Source organism: Sus scrofa, chromosome X, assembly GCF_054392235.1.
Source record: "Sus scrofa isolate SSC_HxYL_T2T_F1_AM1 chromosome X, Sscrofa_HxYL_maternal_Yorkshire_Landrace_v2.0, whole genome shotgun sequence".
In the NCBI taxonomy this organism is placed as follows: domain Eukaryota; kingdom Metazoa; phylum Chordata; class Mammalia; order Artiodactyla; family Suidae; genus Sus; species Sus scrofa.
The window spans coordinates 70,085,526-70,105,941 of NC_139401.1; the positions used below are offsets into that span (position 1 = coordinate 70,085,526).

The 20,416-nt window shown below is 39.2% G+C and overlaps 2 protein-coding genes across 4 annotated transcripts in view; both read right to left on the reverse strand.

Annotated features, from left to right (window-relative positions):
• Positions 1-20,416, reverse strand: part of RLIM (ring finger protein, LIM domain interacting) — a 194,702-nt gene that overhangs the window by 173,417 nt on the left and 869 nt on the right. The window lies entirely within an intron of this gene.
• The window catches only part of NEXMIF (neurite extension and migration factor), a 152,495-nt gene that overhangs the window by 98,715 nt on the left and 33,364 nt on the right, over positions 1-20,416 (reverse strand). The gene's annotated exons all lie outside the window — the stretch shown is intronic.

A 20,416-nucleotide genomic window follows, 5' to 3' on the forward strand; every position in this document is an offset into this window, starting at 1 on the left:
ATTCTCCAAGTCCATGATTTTCTTTTCTGTGGAAAGGTTCATTTGTGCCATATATTAGATTCCAGATATAAGGGATATCACATGGTATTTGTCTTTGTCTTTCTGCCTTACTTCACTCAGGATGAGAGTCTCTAGTTCCATCCATGTGGCTGCAAGTGGCATTATTTTGTTCTTTCTTATGGCTGAGTAGGATTCCATTGTGTATATATACCACATCTTACTATTCCAATCATCTTTTGATGGACATTTGGGTTGTTTCCATGTCCTGGCTATTGTGAAGAGATCTGCAATGAACATGTGGGTGCATGTGTCTTTTTCAAGGAAACTTTTGTCTGGATATATGCCCAAGAGTGGGATTGTAGGGTCATATGGTAGTTCTATGTGTAGTTGTCTAAGGTATCTCCAAACTGTTCTTCATAGTGGCTGTACCAGTTTACATTCCCACCAACAGTGCAGGAGGGTTCCCTTTTCTCCACACCCCCTCCAGCATTTGTTATTTGTGGACGTATTAATGATGGCCATTCTGACTGGTGTGAGGTGGTATCTCATGATAGCTTTGATTTGCATTTCTCTAATAATCAGGGATGTTGAGCATTTTTTCATGTGCTTGTTGGCCATCTGTATATCTTCCTTGGAGAAATGTCTATTCAGATCTTTTGCCCATTTTTCAATTGAGTTGTTGACTTTTTTGCTGTCAAGTTGTATAAGTTGTTTGCATATTTTAGAGATTAAGCCCTTGTCCGTTGCATCATTTGAAACTATTTTCTCCCATTCTGTAAGTTGTCTTTTTGTTTTCTTTTGGGTTTCCTTTGCTGTGCAAAATCTTGTCAGTTTGATTAGGTCCCACTGGTTTATTTTTGCTTTTACTTCTGTTGCTTTGGGAGACTGACCTGAGAAAACATTTGTAAGGTTGATGTCAGAGAATGTTTTGCCTATGTTCTCTTCCAGCAGTTTGATGGTGTCTTGTCTTACATTTAAGTCTTTAAGCAATTTTGAGTTTATTTTCATTGATTTGCATGCAGCTGTCCAGGTTTCCCAGCAATACTTGCTGAAAAGACTTTTTGTTTTTCCCATTTTATGTTCTTGCCTCCTTTGTCAAAGATTAATTGACCCTAGGTGTCTGGGTTTATTTCTGGGTTCTCTATTCTGTTCCCTTGGTCTGTCTGTCTGTTTTGGTACCAGCACCACACTGTCTTGATGACTGTGGCTTTGTAATATTGCCTGAAGTCTGAAAGAATTATGCCTCCTGCTTGGTTTTTGTTCCTCAGAATTGCTTTGGCAATTCTGGGTCTTTTGTGGTTCCATATAAATTTTTGGGTTCTTTGTTCTAGTTCTGTGAAAAATGTCATGGGTAATTTGATAGGGATTGCATTGAATCTGTAGATTGCTTTGGGGAGTATGGCCATTTTTACAATATTAATTTATCCAACCCAGGAAGGAACATGGAATATCTTTCCATTTCTTTACATCTTCTTTAATTTCCTTCATTAATGTTTTCTAGTTCTCAGCATATAAGTCTTTTACCTCCTTGGTCAGGTGTATTCTCAGGTATTTGATTTTTGGGGTGCAATTTTAAAAGGTATTTTATTTTTTTATTTTTATTTTTTAAATAGTTATTTCCCCAATACACTTTTTTTTTTCTACTGTACAGCATGGTGACCCAGTTATACATACATGTGACACATTCTTTTTTCTTCCATTATAATGCTCCATCATAAGTGACTAGACATAGTTCCCAGTGCTGCACAGCAGGATCTCATTGCTAATCCATTCCAAAGGCAATAGTTTGTATCTATTAACCCCAAGCTTCCTTCCCGACCACCCCACTCCCTCCCCCTCCTCCTTGGCAACCACAAGTCTATTCTCCAAGTCCATGATTTTCTTTTCTGTGGAAAGGTTCCTTTGTGCCTTATATTAGATTCCAGATATAAGTGATATCATATGGTATTTGTCTCTCTCTTAAAAGGTATTTTATTTTATTATTTTTTTATTTTTTGTCTTTTTGCCATTTCTTGGGCCGCTTCCTCTACATATGGAGGTTCCTAGGCTAGGGGTCTAATCGGAGCTGTAGCTGCCAGCCTACACCAGAGCCACAGCAACGCGGGATCCCAGCCGCGTCTGCAATCTACACCACAGCTCAGGGCAACGCTGGATCCTTAACCCGCTGAGCAAGGCCAGGGATCGAACCGTAACCTCATGGTTCCTAGTCGGATTCGTTAACAACTGCGCCACGACAGGAGCTCCTTAAAAGGTATCTTAAAGTGAGTTTTTAAAAAAGAAAAACCTATGATACTAGATATTAAATTGAATAGAAAATTAGTTTAAAACAATAGAATCAAGAGTGAAATGAGCCAGAAAGACAAAGACAAATACCATATGATATCACTTATAACTGGAATCTAATATCCAGCACAAATGAACATCTCCTCAGAAGAGAAAATCATGGACTTGGAGAAGAGACTTGTGGCTGCCTGATGGGAGGGGGAGGGAGTGGGAGGGATCGGGAGCTTGGGCTTATCAGACACAACCTAGAATAGATTTACAAGGAGATCCCGCTGAATAGCATTGAGAACTATGTCTAGATACTCATGTTGCAACAGAAGAAATGGTGGGGGAAAAACTGTAATTGTAATGTATACATGTAAGGATAACCTGACCCCCTTGCTGTACAGTGGGAAAATAAAATAAAAAAAAAGTTGAATAATTTTACCTTAAATTTGTTTTTCAAAGCAAGTTTTGAAAACATGTAATAATATCTTTTTTTTTTTTTTTTTTTTTTTGCTTTGCTTTTTAGGGCCACACCCGCGGCATATGGAGGTTCCCAGGCTTGGGGTCTAATCAGAGCTACAGCTGCCAGCCTACACCACAGCCGCAGCTACACCAGATCTCAGCTGTGTCTGTGACCTACACCACAACTCACAGCAACAGTGGATCCTTAACCCACTGAGTGAGGCCAGGGATCAAACATGAAACTTCATGGTTCCTAGTGGGATTCATTTCCGCTGCGTCATGATGGGAACTCCATAATAATATCTTCTGATTAGCATTTTCTTATGGTCCTAAAGAAGATTTCTCTATAGCTAAAGTGGTCACCCTCATTAGCCAGTTTGTCAATGGGCTGTTCTCTGGATAGACGCTATTAACAACACATGGCAACAATACATGAGAGCCCTTTGAAAGCTCCAGAGAGTGAACACAACTTTTGCTCTTTTCCAGGATCCTTACTTGTATTTAAACTGCTGGGTTTGTAAAGGTCTGCCTTAAGCTCTCAGTCATGCTGATCCTAAAGAGCTCTCCCCATGAAACTGCATCCTACCGTACCTGGGTATAAAGGAAGCAGGGTTTTCATACATTATTTAGTATCATCCCCATATATAATTTGGTATAAAGAGAACATGGACGGCAAAAACTTAATAAAAACCTGCAAATATGGGAGTTCCCATCATGGCGCAGTGGAAACAAATCCGACAAAGAACCATGAGTTTGCGGGTTTGATCCCAGGCCTTGCTCAGTGGGTTAAGGATCCAGCGTTGCCTTGAGCTGTGGTGTAGGTCGCAGATGTGGCTCGGATCTGGTGTTGCTGTGGCTCTGGCGTAGGCCGGCAGCTGTAGCTCCAATTTGACCCCGAGCCTGGGAATCTCCATATGCTGTGGGTGCGGCACTAAAAAATAATAAATAAATAAATAACCCTGCAAATATGTATGAGTATAAACCTATAAATGTATTCTTCTATTTAGTTTCGTGATAAAATTCTAGTAACCTGGCTCAATCCTTATTTAGGATATAAATAATCATCCTTATGTTCTCAAAGGAGTGCAGTCTATTTTCATTATGAACTAAGTCCAGTTGTCATTAAACATAATTATCCTGAAAAAATAAACATGTATTCCATATCCTACGATAATCTCACTCACTGAGTTATTATAGTTCATTCTTACCTCTTCTCAGCACCTTGTGCCATTTAGAAGAGTTGACATAATTTTGCCTCGCATTGTTATTTCTCTTAATCTAATTAGACTTAAAACTGGGTGGTGGCAAGGGAGTGGGATCCTGTTTATTTCTGCATTCCCCACAGAGCTTTTCACATAGTAGGTATTCAATGCCTACTTAAGAATGACCTACATAAGAATTCCCCATTCTCTAGGAGAGATCTGCCAGAACTACTCCAGCTCCAGAATTTTCTTTGGGCAGTATAACCGAGGAAGCCTTCTAATTATAACTCTGTAGCACTTTTCATTGCTCTATGTGGGATTTTAAATTATCATCACTAATGAAGGCTCTCAAAACCAATGGATCCTGTTTTGGGCTTTCAGTACTTTCCCCTACCTCCTAAGTCTCTCTCCTTGTGTCACCACTTACCTCAAGAGAACAAAGAACAGTTGCTTGCAGTAAACCTCCTCAACTCCCCTGGCCAGCCTCATGAACACCTAATACAGGGGAACTAGAGAGGAGAGACTGAGGAGATTTCTCATCCACAGATGACTTGCTTGATTTCTTGATTTCTCTCTCTCTCTCTCTCTCTCTCTCTCTTTTTTTTTTTTTTTTTTTTTTTTTGTCTCTTTTAGGGCCATACCCATGGTATATGGAGATTCCCAGGCTAGGGGTTGAATCAGAGCTGCAGCTATGGCCCACACCACAACTCACCACAATGCCGGATCCTTAAACCACTGATCAAGGCCAGGGATAGAACCTGCATCCTCATGGATACTAGTCAGAATGGGAACTCCTCTTGATTTCTCTTTAAGTAAGTTAACGAGACTTGGTGACTCCTCTAAACCAAAATAATCGGTCTTCCCTATAATTTTGCAAAGCTCCAAAACATTTTGGAAGAGGTGCTGCTAATGATTTGATAGTTATTAAATCCATGATTCAACTCAATAATTCAACAAGCATTTCTGGAATGCCTCCTATGTACAAGGAGAGGTAAGAAGAAATGCAAAGAGAGATTAAGATGGCACCTTAACTGTATCTACTAATATACCCTCCACCATTTTTTCAGCAAAATCAGTTGGACATGAATGTTTTAAATGAGCCAGGGCTTGCCCTGACTGGTTGGAGATTGGCAGATATAGCACTTGGGGTAGCTATATAAATTAAATAAATAAATAAATAAATAAACCCCACCAGGGTAGCTATTTGTAAAGATAACTAATGGTCATCTATTATTAACTAGTGTTAACTATTAAGTGATTAAGTGCTCTGTAGCTCCAAGAAATAGGATCCCTGAATTGATCTTATTTGAGTATCTACTATGTGCATGACTAGGTATTTGGTACTGATGAAGAGGAATTACAGAGAAGTAGATGTCATGATCAATAAGGATGATCGAATCATAATTTTCCCTATGGTATAAAATAGATGCCACACTCCTTGCCCTACCACTGATATCCTACGCCTCATTTCCCCCCTTCAGGAAATGGACAATCTGCAAGGATATACATGGATCAAAAATAAACAAAAATCCTTTGCTGTACAGCAGAAATTGGCACAACATTGTAAATGAACTATATTTTAATAAACAAAAATCAAAGTGCTGTTTCTTTAAAAAAAATAGGCAAATTTTCAATTGACACACTGTTCAAATAATTCACATTCTACATCCTTGTTTGGGGTGAGAGCTGGAAACCCCAATTAAGAGATTCAAGCATGGGGAATTCCCTGGTGGCTCAGTGGGTTAAGGATCTGGTGTCACTGCTGTGGCTCCAGTTGCAGCTATGGCATAGGTTCAATCCCTGGCCTGGGGAACTTCTGCATGCTATGGATGAGGATAAAAAATATTCAAGCATGGTAGTGTAGATCAAAAGCTCAAGGTATATTGACAGAGTGGAGAATGAAGGAGACAACAAGAGATAAAGGAAAAGTGAAGATGCTAAGCATATGGGCCTAAATGGCCAGTCAGCAAACAAGTGAACCAAGTATACGTAATGTTTCCAGTATACATAGTGCTATTCCAACATCATACAAACTCTCTTATGATGTAATTCAAGAATTCAAGGGGACAACTGACAAAAATCAAGTCTTCCCTCCTAAAAGTGAGTCATAATTTGCCTTAAAAATAAACAATAAAAAGGAGAATAAAACTATACACCAAATCCCCTAAGTCCTAATTACTATCTCCTCTTTCAAAACATTTCCAATTATCAGCATCCAAGAAGAATAATACAGAAGGAGAGGCACCAAGCTCATTTCATTATGTAACTGAGTTTTCACCCACAAGTTGTAGAGAAGATTCTTTCCTGGCAGTGATTTAGTTACTCACCTAATGCTTACTTAATGTAAGTGTTTTCAGAAAACCTGCTACGAGAATTTTCAAATAGAAACAATTAGCACCCATTGTAATTAGCATCTCCTTTCCCAAAGCTAGAGACTCTACTTTGCCAAACCAAAGATTCTGCTCCCAGCCACTTTCAGTTGCTACAACTGCTAGCTAAAGGGCCCAGCTTTAGAGTGAAACCATCTTTAATTCTTTTCTTTTTTTAAAATGGAAGTATAGTTGATTTACAATAATATATTTAGTTTCAAATGTATAGTATAGTGACTAAGTACTTTTACAGATTATATTACATTAAAAATTACTACAAGAGGGAGTTCCCCGTTGGTCTAATGGTTAGGACTTGGTGCTTTCACTACTGTGTCCTGGGTTCAATCCCTGGTCTGGGAACTGAGATCTCACATCAAGCCGTGGCATGCTGCAGCCAAAAAAAAAAAGGTATTACAAGATAATGGCTATAATTCCCTGAGCTATACAATATATCCTTGTTGCTTGCTTATTTTATACATAGTAGTTTGTATCTCTTAATCCCATACCCCTAATTTGCCCTTATCCCCTTCCCTCTCCTTTCGGTAACCATTAGTTTGTTTTCTATATCTGTGAGTCTGTTTATGTTTTACATATATACTTGTTTTTATTATTTTTTTAGATGCCACATATAAGTGATATTATACAGTATTTGTCTGACTTATTTCACTAAGCATAATATTATCTAGGTCCATCCACACTTCTACTAATGAAATAATTTCATTCTTTGTCCATAGATCTGTTAGAAACCATCTTCAGTTTTATCTACCACTATCTTCCACTTAGCCCTTAAAACAAACCCCTTTATCCAGGCAGACATAACAAATAATAATCATACCCATCACTATGCAGGATTTAGTCAAAAGCTCTTTAACATAAAGGATGTACTCCATTCTGTTTTCTGTCTGTCCAAATTCTACTTGAATTTTAAGGCCCAGTGTAACTTCCACTTCTGTAACAAAAACTTCTCAATATCTAACCTACAGATATTCCACCTATGGACTATTTTACTAGCTCTCTATACATTCCGTTATCCCTTATCGTATATTATGTAGTACTATTACCTGTTTTGAGAGTATCCTGTCTAGAAATCCTGACATGTTGGATGATGGAAGGACCTGAGTTTTGTTGGCCTGTAGGAGAGACATTTCAGGGGCACTAAATGTAAATAGATTTTTAAATAACTGAAGGCTTGTCATATAGAAGAAGAATTAAGAATTAACATTTTTTGCCCCAGAAGGTAGAGTTTGAAGGAAGTATGTTTTAGGGCTGCACAAGCAAGTTACAAAATTTATCGTGTACTTATTATGTTCCAAATACTAAATTGGGCACCTTCCCACATCTTGTCTCATTTAATTGTAGAAGGATTTTCTAACAATATAACTGGGTAACAATGGAACAGTATGCTTTACAGAATAATCAGCTATTTTCATCAGAACTGTTGGAAGTAAGGATCCCATGAGAGGGGCTAAAGTGTAAGAAGATGAGACTAGAAGATTCAAAATGTCCCCATTTCAATGCTGATGTTATATGGGGTGTGTCCATGAAGTAACAATAAAAATTTGTTTTTAGAAAGCAAATACAAGTGCTTGAATACATATTTATTTCTACTTCCAGGTTCTGAAGACAATATTCAGGGAAGAATGTTCAAAATACTTCTTTTCTTTTTTTCTTTTTCTTCTTCTTTCTTCTCCTTTCTTTTTTTTTTTTTGGGGGGGGGGGGGCTGTGCCTGCAGCATGTAGTAGTTCCTGGCCCAGGGATCAAACCTGCACCACAGCAGCAACCCAAGCCACTGGAGTGACAATACTGAATCCTTAACCCACTGTACCCCAAGAGAACTCCCCAAAACACTCTTAATCAATGGCAGTTTGTGAGAATAATATGTTTCCTAAAGTGACCAGTTTGGAAGGGAGAAATATGTATTTGCATATGTAATTGTTATTTTTTTAAAGAAAATATTGATTATTTTATTTTTTAGAGTTCTCTATCATTTAATATTTTATTTTATATAATGATTTTTATTTTTTTCATTATAGCTGGTTTACAGTGTTCTGTCACTTTTCTACTGTACAGCATGGTGACCCAGTTACGCATATATGTATCACAGCCCATATACCTAGTCTCTCCACCTCAATTACAAGTGCCTGTTGGCAAGAACACTTTCAAGGTGGCAGCGTGCACAGTCTATTAACACCCTCTTCATAGCTCTTAAAAGATGCCCATATCAAATCAAGGTTATGAGTCATTGGTAATAGCAACAATAGTAATAGTAATAATAATAACATAAAATTAAAATTTGAGTATTTACTATGTGTAAGACACCTGGTGAGCATACATATCTATCTCATGCATTAAATGGCTTTTTAGTGAACTGAAGGGTCAGGCAACTCAGTTAGAGGCTTAATGGACTCCTGCCCATTCCTCTAACTGAATTGCTCAGTTCTAAGGCTAAATTATTTCTTTGCCTTTAATCACTGATAACAACAGCTCATATATGGTCTGGACTGTTTGTTTACCAATTTTATTCTATATCCCCAAAGACAATAAGTCCTTCCTTCTGAATAATATCATAGGTTATGATTATTCTCTATGTATGATTTTTCTCCTATAGCCAAACATATGTCATTTTTTATTTAAAAAATTGATAATTACCTTTAGCAAAACTTCTGGCTGGGAAAATAATTAACACAAATTGCCTACTCCTCCATAATAAACAAACCAAATTCAACAGTGACAAAGAAGCCAGATGCTTAATATTGAGCCCATGTCCTCAGAACATTGTGGACTTGAAGCATATTAATAACTGCATTAGTTTCCTGTAGCTGCTATAACAAATTATCACAAACATAGTGGCATAAAACAACAGCAATTTATTCCCTTACAGTTCAAGAGGCCAGAATTCTAAAATCAAGGTGTCAGGAGGGCACACTCTTCTCTGGAAGCTCTAGGGGAGAATCCATTCCTTGCAGCTTCTGGTGGCTGATGCCATTCCTTGGCTTGTGGTCACATGTTTCTCCACTCCATCTTCATATTGCCTTCTCCTCCACATGTCTCGTTTCCTCTTTGTGCTTGTGTTATCTTCCCTTGCTTCTTTCTTATAAAGACACATGTGATGGCATTTAGGGCCCACCCAGATAATCCAGGGTGATCACCTCATTTTGAGATTCTTAACTTAATTATACCTATAAAGACTTTTTTTTTTTTTCAAATAACGTAACCTTCACAGTTTCTGAGGATTAGGGTGTTAAATGATCTTCTTGAGGTCTACCATTTAGCCCAGTACAATGATCAATGCTTAAAAGATAAAGACACTTGTTAAGTTTTCCTAAAAAGTTTTAAATAGTTAAAAAAAACAGTCTTGATTTAAAAAAAAACCTAAACATTTAAAAGATAGTAGGAATTGTTAATATGCTTATGAAGACAACAGGGATATTAGTTTGAATATACAAATGTGCACAAATTTCATCTTTTCAGCCACATCTGCCTATAACGATAGTATAACTTACAGTGTCACTATGTTTAAAACAATAAACATAAGCCTACAAAACTGTATAAACTTTCAGTGAGATATTACTTGACAGTGAAAGATGCTAGGCTTAAGTATGGAAAACAGGAGGAAGGCAGGTCATCTTCGCTTCAAGATATCTTTAAAAACAAGCAATATTCTCATCAGTTTGGGATTAAGGTGGGTTGTCTTTGACCCATCTTGATGATGATGACTCACAAGCCCAGGGATTCTAGTAGTAGCACCTCCATTCCATAGTTTTATTAACATAGGCATTCATTTACTCCTTTTGGAGTATTCAGCAAACACACAAATGTTATAAATGTTATAGGTTTTAAAACTGTGGCCTGTATCATGAAGATTTTTCAGTGGATAAGGAAGCAATGATAGTTTCAAGGGAATCCATTGGAAGATCTTAAACTCTCATATGTATTCTTTCCTAAATCTGAACTGCTTGAGAAAGAAGTCCCTTTTCACTATGGCCCTTCCCTGTCTTATTAAAGAAATGTATACTTATTGCCTATTCTGAATCTTTATTTTTTTTTTTTTGTCTTTTGTTTTTTTAGAGCCGCACCTGCGGCATATGGAGGTTCCCAGGCTAGGGGTCTAATAGGAGCTACAGCTGCCGGCCTACGCCAGAGCCATAGCAATGCCAGATCTGAGCCATGTCTGCAACCTACACCACAGCTCAAGGCAATGCCGGATCCTTAACCCACTGAGTGAGGCCAGGGATCAAACCCTCAACCTCATGGTTCCTAGTCAGATTCGTTTCCACTGCGCCAAGACGGGAACTCCTATTCTGAATCTTAATATGTGCAGAGTCGCAGGGTATAAAAACCTCCAGGGTACTAAATAAAGGAATAATTCCAAATAATGGTGTGGGTGTTGAAAAAGTCATTTATTCTATTAACTGGGTAACACATACTTTTGCAAGGCAGATAGCATCTAATTCTTCACTTTGAACAGAATTAAAGAAGGATGTTCAGCTTATAATTCATTAAAATAGTTTTTGATCATAAATCATTGTAATTTGTGGCAAATAACTTGAGAGGAGTTTAGAGAATTGGGTAACAGTGATAAACAAAATTTCTATTCTCATTCCATTACATGTGCAAGATTATGGTCACTTACATCTTAAAAAACATGAATAAAGCATGCTAAACTTGTCATACTTTGGTGATAATTAATATTGGCCATGGATATATCAATTAGTGAAAAGTCCTATCTATTTAATTTAAATGTATAATTTGTTATAAAAGTTTTATAATTTTAATGCAGATTCATTCCAGAAGACTTTTAACCCTTATGGATTCACAGACTCAGGAAAAAAAATCAAGCATATACACATATACACATAGTTCAAAACAGCTTGTGATATAGTTCCTTGAGAGGCAAAAGGGCTATAGACATTTAGACAAATAGGAACAGCATCGTTTGCATTACAAGAAGTTTCATGGAAGCGTAGTTCAGTTTCTCAATATAATTCAGTTATTCAATATTCAGGCATTCAAAATTTAGCACCTACTGTATCGAAACACCATTGTTTAGTTCCATGTAAGGTTTCAATATGAACAGAACAGGTCTCTATCTTCTCAGAGTGTATAATTTGGTTAACTAGGATAAGAAGATTTCAATGTATTTTAATAGATGGATGATGAGTAGTCCACAGGTGGATAGAATAGTATGAATGGGAGTGAGGGGGAAGAGGCAGAAAAGGGCAAGAATATAATCAATGAATAACAAATCACCTACAGACCTGTCCTAACTCCAATTTAGCTGAGGTTTCTCTTAATTCCACAAAACTAAGTAAGGATTTTGTCAGCTTTACAACCTAGGGATTTTTTTTTTCAAGGATCTGTAAGCTGTGTGTTTGAAATGTAAAGAAATATCAAGGGAGATAGCACCCTTTTAATCAGTTTATGTAGGAGTGTAACTGAGGAGGAAACTACAGGGCCTTCCTGGGACAAACCCCACCCCCACCCCCATCCCCACCTTGTATCGGTAGAAAAACTTTAGCCAAAGAATAAATTTAATCAGAGAAGTGAGAAAATACAGAAGCAAAAGGAAATAAAAATTAGCAAGAAAAAAAAATTTAGCCATTAAATAAAGTCAAGACCTTTTGCTCCTCCTTTGGTGCTATAGATAATTTTCTGAGCCATATACTTTGAGGTATTTTTCAGATACCGACATACTTACCACATGGAGGAAAGTAACTACATGATGACCAGACTGTAGTCATGACATAAGCTGCTCTATCTGGCACAACTCTAGGAATTGGCCTCAAGGAAATGAGAACTGACCCTGGAGCTGAATATTAACTGTACTTAAAACAATGAATACGGAGTTCCCGTCCTGGCGCAGTGGTTAACGAATCCGACTAGGAACCATGAGGTTGTGGGTTTGGTCCCTGCCCTTGCTCAGTGGGTTAACGATCCGGCGTTGCCGTGAGCTGTGGTGTAGGCTGCAGACGCGGCTCGGATCCTGCGTTGCTGTGGCTCTGGTGTAGGCCGGTGGCTACAGCTCCGATTCAACCCCTAGCCTGGGAACCTCCATATGCCGCGGGAGCGGCCCAAGAAATAGCAACAACAACAACAAAAGACAAAAAAAAAAAAAAAAAAAAACAATGAATACGCTGATCAGACTACTACATGACCATATTCAAGATGACTGCCACAGCTGACTATGCTGTTCTGCATGTAGCCCCCCACCTCCCTCTGCCTTCCTCTCTCTCAACCCTGAAACACTCCTTTAAAAGTTCTTGCTCCCTGATCATCAACAGGAAGTTGGTTCTTTCAGACATGAGTCCACCTCCTCCCCAGGATTGCAGGCTTCCTCAATAAAGCTATCTTTCCTTTTATCCAAAACAAACACACGAACAAAGAAAAGCAGGAACCTAACATTTAACCATTTAAAAGTGTCACTAAAATAGAAAGTTTCAAACTGAAGCACCTAATCCCTTAGATCTCTAAAATGCAATGGATACAGTGCTGGGAAACACTAAGTTAAAGCTACAGAATTCTGTTACATAGAAAATTTGTACTTAATCAACTAAAATTAGTTAAGGATTAAAAATTAATTTTAGGAGTTCCCATTGTGGCGCAGTGGTTAACGAATCCAACTAGGAACCATGAGGTTGCAGGTTCGATCCCTGGATCCCTGGCCTCGCTCAGTGGGTTAAGGATCCCACATTGCTGTGGCTGTGGCATAGGCCAGCGGCTACAGCTCCAATTAGACCCCTAGCCTGGGAACCTCCATATGCTGCGGGAGTGGCCCAAGAAAAGACAAAAAAAAATTAATTTTAAAAGGCATTTCAAAAGCAAAAAAGGACCCATTTTAACCAGATTTTTACTAAGATAATTTAGGAATGGACCAGCAGGCTAGTAAGGTGGGTAAACAAATAATGGACATCTCCAGACCCAATGCAGTCATAAGCTTGAGGCCATTAATGTGTGTACATACTGGGGGAAGATGGTAAGACAATGAAAGGTGGAAAAAATATTGGGAGGGCTAGGTTACACAACACTGCAAAGGGGTCCAATATGCTGTCCACCAGGAAATAACCACTTCAAATTAATATTTTGGCAGTGGAATATTCAAGAAGATAATTAAAGGGCAAAGAATGAAGGCACTATGTTAAGGTGTAGGCTTTCCCATCATGATAGACTTTTTCTTTTCTTTTGCCTATTTATTTATTTGTCTGTTTATTAGGGCTGTGCCTGTGGCTTATGGTGGTTCCCAGACTAGGGGTCTAATTGGAAATACAGCTGCTGGCCTATGCCACAGCCATAGCAACACAGGTCTGTGACCTACACCACAGCTCACGGCAATGCCAGATCCTTAACCCACTGAGTGAGGCCAAGGATTGAACCCACAACCTCATGGTTCCTAGTTGGATTCGTTTCTACTGTGCCACGATGGGAACTCCTCTTTTGTCTTTTTAGGGCCACAAGAACCCATGGCATATGGAAGTCCCCAGGCTAGGGGTCAAATCAGAGCTGCAGCTGCTGGCCTATGCCACAGCCACAGTAACGCAGGATACGAGCCAAGCCTGTGACCTACACCATAGGTCACAGCAACACCAGCTCCTTAACCCACTGAGCAAGGCCAGGGATCGAACCTGAATCCTCACAGATACTTGTCGGGTTCATTACTGTTGCACCACCATAGGAACTCCTTTTTTTTTCTTTTTTTTTCTTTTTTTCTTTTTTTTTTCTTTTTTTTTTTAGGAAAGCTATCATGTATTCATAACAATAATTGATTTTCACAAAGAAATGCATAAATGAGGTCTCTTTGGGAAGTGCCTGCTACATTTTGACTTGGAAAAAAGGAGATCTTTGCTAGTGCAGCTGGCTCCTTTATACAAAATTTAATTAACAAGATCTTCTGGAAGGAAAGCTCACTGTGGTCCCCAGCTATCTTGAGAAGCTCCTCACTCAGATATGCAGTGACAAATTAAACCCAAGAAAATCATATCTGTCATCTGTTCAGCACTAAAGGGATAGCCATCAGAAGAGGAAGGAGACAGGTTTGAGACATTAAAATAAAAGAGAGAAGTAGAAGAATGCTATTGCATATGAAGACTCTCAAAATATACCTGAATCCAGAAGGCTGTGTATCCCTCCCTTTTTGCTGACCTCATAACTCTTTTGGAATTGGGGTGGAAGATTTCAGAATGAAGGAAAAATTGAGATTTTCCTAGACCACTATTTAAGTCTGTCTTTTGAAATATTCTTTTCTGTTTGTTTGTTTGTTTTTTAGGCCCACACCCAAGGCATATGGAGGTTCCCAGGCTAGGGGTCCAATTGGAGCTACAGTTTCTGGCCTACACCACAGCCATAGCAACACCGGATCCTTAACCCACTGAGCAAGGCCAGGGATCGAACCCACAACCTCATGGTTCCTAGTCGGATTCGTTAACCACTGTGCCATGGTGGGAACTCCTGAAGTATTCTTACAAAAATTACTATGGCTCTTCCCTCTTGTGAACTTGCAGTCAATATAGGGGGATCTATTTAGGAGACTAAAGAAACATCACAACTGAATATAGAGTACATGAACCTAGGATGGATCTGGAACTGGAAAAAAATGCAATGGATATTATTGGGTCAGTTGACAAAGAAGAAATACAGAAGATAAAGTAGTTTCAAGGTTATGTTTACTGAATATGATGACTGTACTGTGATTATTTAAGATACTTTTCTTATTCTTTGGAAACATATACTAAAGCATCTAGGTTAAAGAGCCATGATATATGTAAGTTATTTATTTATTTATTTTTGCCTCGCCCATTGCATGTGAATGTTCCTGGGCCAGGGATTGAAACTGCCACAGCAGTGGCCCAAGCCATAGCAGTGATAGTGCCAGACCCTTAACCTGTTCAGCTACCAGGAAACTCCTATAAATTATTGTTAAATGGAATAAGATTATACACACACACACCTACACACACATGAGAAAAAGTGATAAATCAAGTAGGATAAAATATTAACAATAGGTGAATCTGGGTAAAGGATATGCATATCTTCTTTGTATTATTTTTTCAAAATTTCTATAAAATTGAAATTATTACTAAATTAAAAGTTTAAAATTGTCACACTAACAGGACTATTCTACCTCTCCACCAACAGAAAGGTCAAATTATGTATTTAGGGATTCAGAGTGACATCAGCAGGAATGATAAAGAACTCAGAAAATCCCCTTTCATCCAGCCAATGATCCCACTGGCAAAAACTGTCAGAAATTAAGATCTGTGGGAATTCTGGAAATTAACCAAAGGATTGCAGCAACACAGGAAGCATTTATTCAAGAAAAATGGTTGTATCTCAGTAAGAACAGTGAGCTTTGGTAGTGATTAAACTTTCCCTATTTCCTGTCCTTCTCCCCAACTCTAAAGTAGCCTTGAAAATCAAGAGCCTAGGGAATTGCCATTGTGGCTCAGTGGGTTAAGAACTCAACATAGTCTCTGTGAGGATGCAGGTTCAATCTTTGACCTTGCTCAGTGGGTTAAGGATCTGGCATTGCTGCAAGCTGCAGCATAGGTCACAGATGCAGCTTGAATCTGGCATTGCTGTGGCTGTGGTATAGGCCTGTAGTTGCAGCTCCAATTCAACCCCTAGCCTGGGAACTTCCATATGCTGCAGGTGCAGCAGAAAGAGAAAAAAAGAAAAAAGGAAGGAAGGAAGGAAAGAAAGTCAAGAACCTGTAATTACAGTGAAAACCAGCAGTCAATGGAGGGGATAGAATGGGATTGGAACTCCTTGAAAGCCCAATTTTCAGAGAACTGTCATTTGACTTGTCTGTTGGTTCCCTGGAATATCCCACTCATAAGGCTTATTATTATTTGAGCTGACTGAGAGCTCTCCCAGTGCAAATGGGCTTTTCCCCTGGGGGAATTTGCTTAAAGTAATCAGTGGCAATTGTTTAACATCATGGCTGCCTGAGGCAGTGGATAACAGATGGAGCAAACAGCAGGCTAATAAAAAAGCTTAAAAGGAAAATCTGGGGAAACATCTATGGGAGTTTCAAAACTCTGACACATTTCTGGGAGTTTTGATGGCCACATTCATGTGTAGGGCTGTGCCCATGCCCAGGGTTATGTGCATGCTCAGGAAATACCTGAGAAGGGTCTAAGTTCTAACCTCTTGCCGACCCTGAGGCTCTACATGAGTAGGAAGTGAAAGCTAAGGTAAAGTTGTCAAATTCCAAGCAGGATCGATTCAAAGAGATCTACACCTAGACATTTCATATACCTGTGATAAATTCATCAGGAATTATTTTATTTAGATGATGGTATAAAATAGGAGAAAAGAGGCAAGTGAGAAGAAAGTGAAGAGAAAATTAAAGCAGAAAAAAGTTAGGATATTAGACTTGATTTATCACTTAAAGATCAGAAACGTGATATTTAGTATGTGAAAACATCAAGGAAGTAAATTTCAGGAAAGCTATACAAAGAACAAACCGTTAAGAGCACTCCCATTTCAAGAATGTACCAACATTCAGAATGGTAGTCTGATGTTGAGCCATTGCTGAACATTGGTCATATCATCTCTGGACTACACAATTGAACTATTTGTTACCCAGACTTATTCCCCTTGTGGATTATTTGATATTTTATTTTCTTTTTAACCCCACTCTGACTTCCTATAGTCTCCTGACACAAGTAGGTGAAGCCCATTTTTAAAAAATCATAATAATATACCTTAAATTTCAAGATAAAAGACTTTTTTTTATTTTTACAGCCACACCTATGGCCCATGGAAGTTCCCAGGCTAGAGGTAGAATCAGGGCTACAGCTAAGGCCTATGCGACAGCTGCCACAGCAACACCAGATCTGAGTTGCATACAACCTATTTAGTTCTTGCTCACAGAGACTACATCAGGTTCTTAACCTGCTGAGCCACAATGGGAACTTCCAAGATAAAATACTTTTAGGAGTTCCCATCATGGCACAGCGGAAACGAATCCAACTAGGAAACATGAGGTTGTGGGATTGACCCCTGGCCTCCTCTGTGGGTTAAGGATCCGGCGTTGCAGTGAGCTATGGTGTAGGTCGCACATGTGGCTCGGACCTGGTGTTGCTGTGACTGTGATGTAGGCCGGCAGCTATAGCTCTGATTAGACCTCTAGCCTGGGAACCTCCATATGCCATGGGTGCGGCCCTAAAAAGACAAAAAAAAAAAAAAAAACACCTTTAAATCACCTGATACTTGGGATTATTTGTACTAATAAAAATAATCTATTTTCTCTTCTGTTGTGGATAAAGTAAAAATGATCGTATACTGATATTCAAATATATTCTCTAATTATCATACCAACAAAACATCTCCAACATTATGCATGCACATATAAATTCATAAGTACTCACCACTGAACTGTATCATATATGCTAATGGCTACCAGGCTCAACTACAACTCCCAACTGTTAGGAACTTAAATGCATCTATTTCAACCAGTGGAGTTTTTATGTAAGGCAGACTACAATTAGAGGAGTATTTCATTTCCACATCACCTTATCTTATACTATCCCAATGTAAAAACCACACACAAATTAAGAGGGCAAAAGAGGAGAAATGGAAATCAAACATAACTTCCCAAGGAAGGCCATAAACTTCTTTGGCCTTCTTCCACCAGCAGAACTCAGAGCTCAGTATTGTGCCATCCATGAGCTTCATCTGACATAATGAGGATGGCCTAAGAGAAGAGGGAAGGAGGAAACTGAAAAGGGACAGATTTCCAGGAGTTTACCAACACTAGACCTTGATTACAATATTTGGTCATACCCAGAGCCCCACTCCTATGTTACAAAACTTAACCATTTGTGCACTATATGTAGAGGTTTTCAAAGAGTTTGAGATCTCTTCAGGGCCACACTGATTGCACTGAAGGAATTCTTAAACCAGTCTTTATTTCTACTCAAACATCATCACTGTGATAAAGCCTAAAAGAATGAGCCTTATTTATTATCTATAATGTCAACATTGAAAAGGTTAATCACCATTAGTCAATAGAAATTAGGAGCAGATAGGAAATTATTTATCACACAAATAAAAGGACTTTGAATTGAAGCCCACATACAAGATGACAAACACATATTCAGATACTGAGGCATCATTTCTGCACATCAAATGCCTGAACCTCGTCTTCCCATGTTCACTGCTCTCTCCTTGGACCTTGCATATTGACAACTTCAGTGGTTGGGTTCATCACAATCTCTTCTTATACATAAGACTGCTGAAGAAAAGCCTAAGCAACCATCACAAGTGCCACTCCCCCCCCACTTTTTCTCTCAGTTCAACCTAAGTAAAAGAACCCAAGCCATCCTCAAATCCTAGGAGCACCCCTTCAGACAAATTCTAGGCTCTTCTGGCCAGATTCATGTCCTAAAACTAACAGTATCCCCTGATGTCTGCTCTACAAGTAGGAAATAAGGCATATGAATTCTGGGAATGACTAGAGTCATAAGTGAGTCAGGCAGACAAAGAGACATGTCCAGGGAAGTGCTGGAAGATGATTCTGGGTCCTCATGTGTGTCCATTATGCCTATAACCCCAGAAGAACCCAGTACCTCCAGTGAATGTCCCTCTAAGTTCACCGTTATTCACACTCATTTTTTCACAGAATAGTGATACTACCCAGGTGCTCTGAGAGTCTTTCCTATATTCGCTTAAGTGGATAACCCCCAAGATACACACGTGCACACACATATATCCATGTGTGTGTGAATGTGCATGCATGCGTGTGCACACATGCATACATACATACACACACACACACACACACACACACACACACACACACAGAGCAAGTACAGGGGTGGGGATGTGGGAAGCAGAGACCAAATCAAAACAACTTCTATGAGACACAGGCTCTTCGGCTATATCAAAGTTTCTTAATCTGGGCACTACTAACATTTTGAGTCAGGTAATTTTTTGTCATGAGTTGTAGGTGTGTGGCAGTGGTGACACTCTCCCATGAATTAGAGGAGGTTTAGAATCATCCCTGCCCTGTACCCATTAGATGCCAGTAGCAACCCCTCCACCTATTTGTGAACAATAATGTCTTTAGACATTGCTAAATGTCCCAAATGGCAAAAATTTCCTCTTTCCCCTTGAAGACCACTGACTTAGACCAAAAGGGTTTGCCCAGCATGGCTCCAATCAGCATGCAAGTTGCCACATTACAAAAATAGATGGAAAATTAACTAGTCAGTCATTCTAATACAGAGTCGAGGAGGGTAGTGGAGGGACAACCAGAAGTCCCTCTCAGCAACAGGAAAGTACCCCTGCCATCTAGTAATGAGTCTTCCTTATGATGGCCTAATCTAAGATTGTCTTGGCTTCCTTCTAACATAGTTCCCCACATTGTATTTAAGCATCAAGTGACCCTGTTGGACTCCCTCCACGTGTGATTTCCTGCTAAACAATTTTCCACATTTGCTCTCTCAGTAAATGTTCACATTTGCCAAGAAAATTCATATATATGCAAATATAGGGACTAGGAGACAAGATGGTCAAGCAGAAGGATTTGTGTTCACCTTCTCTCACAAAAACATCAAAATCACAACTAACTGCTGAACAATAGACAAAAATACTGGAAACTGCCAAAAAAGATATTCTGCACCCAAAGACAAAGAAGAAGCCACAGTGAGAAGGCTACTTTTGCGATATAATCAAATCCCATACCCACGAGATAGGCAACTCATTAAACTGGAAAATAACTATATCACAGAGGTTCTCCCACAGAAGTGGGAGTTCTGAGCCCCACATCAGGCTCCCAGCCTAAGGGTCTGGCATCAAGGCGACGAGCCTCCAGAGCATTTGATTTTGAAGGCTAGCAGGGCTTGAGTGCAGGAGCTCCACAGGACTGGGGGAAATAAAGACTCCACTCTTGCAGGGCACACATAAGCTTTCACACGGGTCCCAGGGCGAAGCAGTGACTTCATAGGAATCTGGGCCAGACCTACCTGCAGATTTTGGAGAGTCTCTTGGGAAGGTGGGGATCAGTTGTGGCTCACTGTGGGGGCAAGGACAATAGTGGCAAAGGCCTCAAGGAATAATCACCAGCATGAGCTCTCCCAGAGGTCACCATTTTGGCACCAAAATTGGCTCCACCC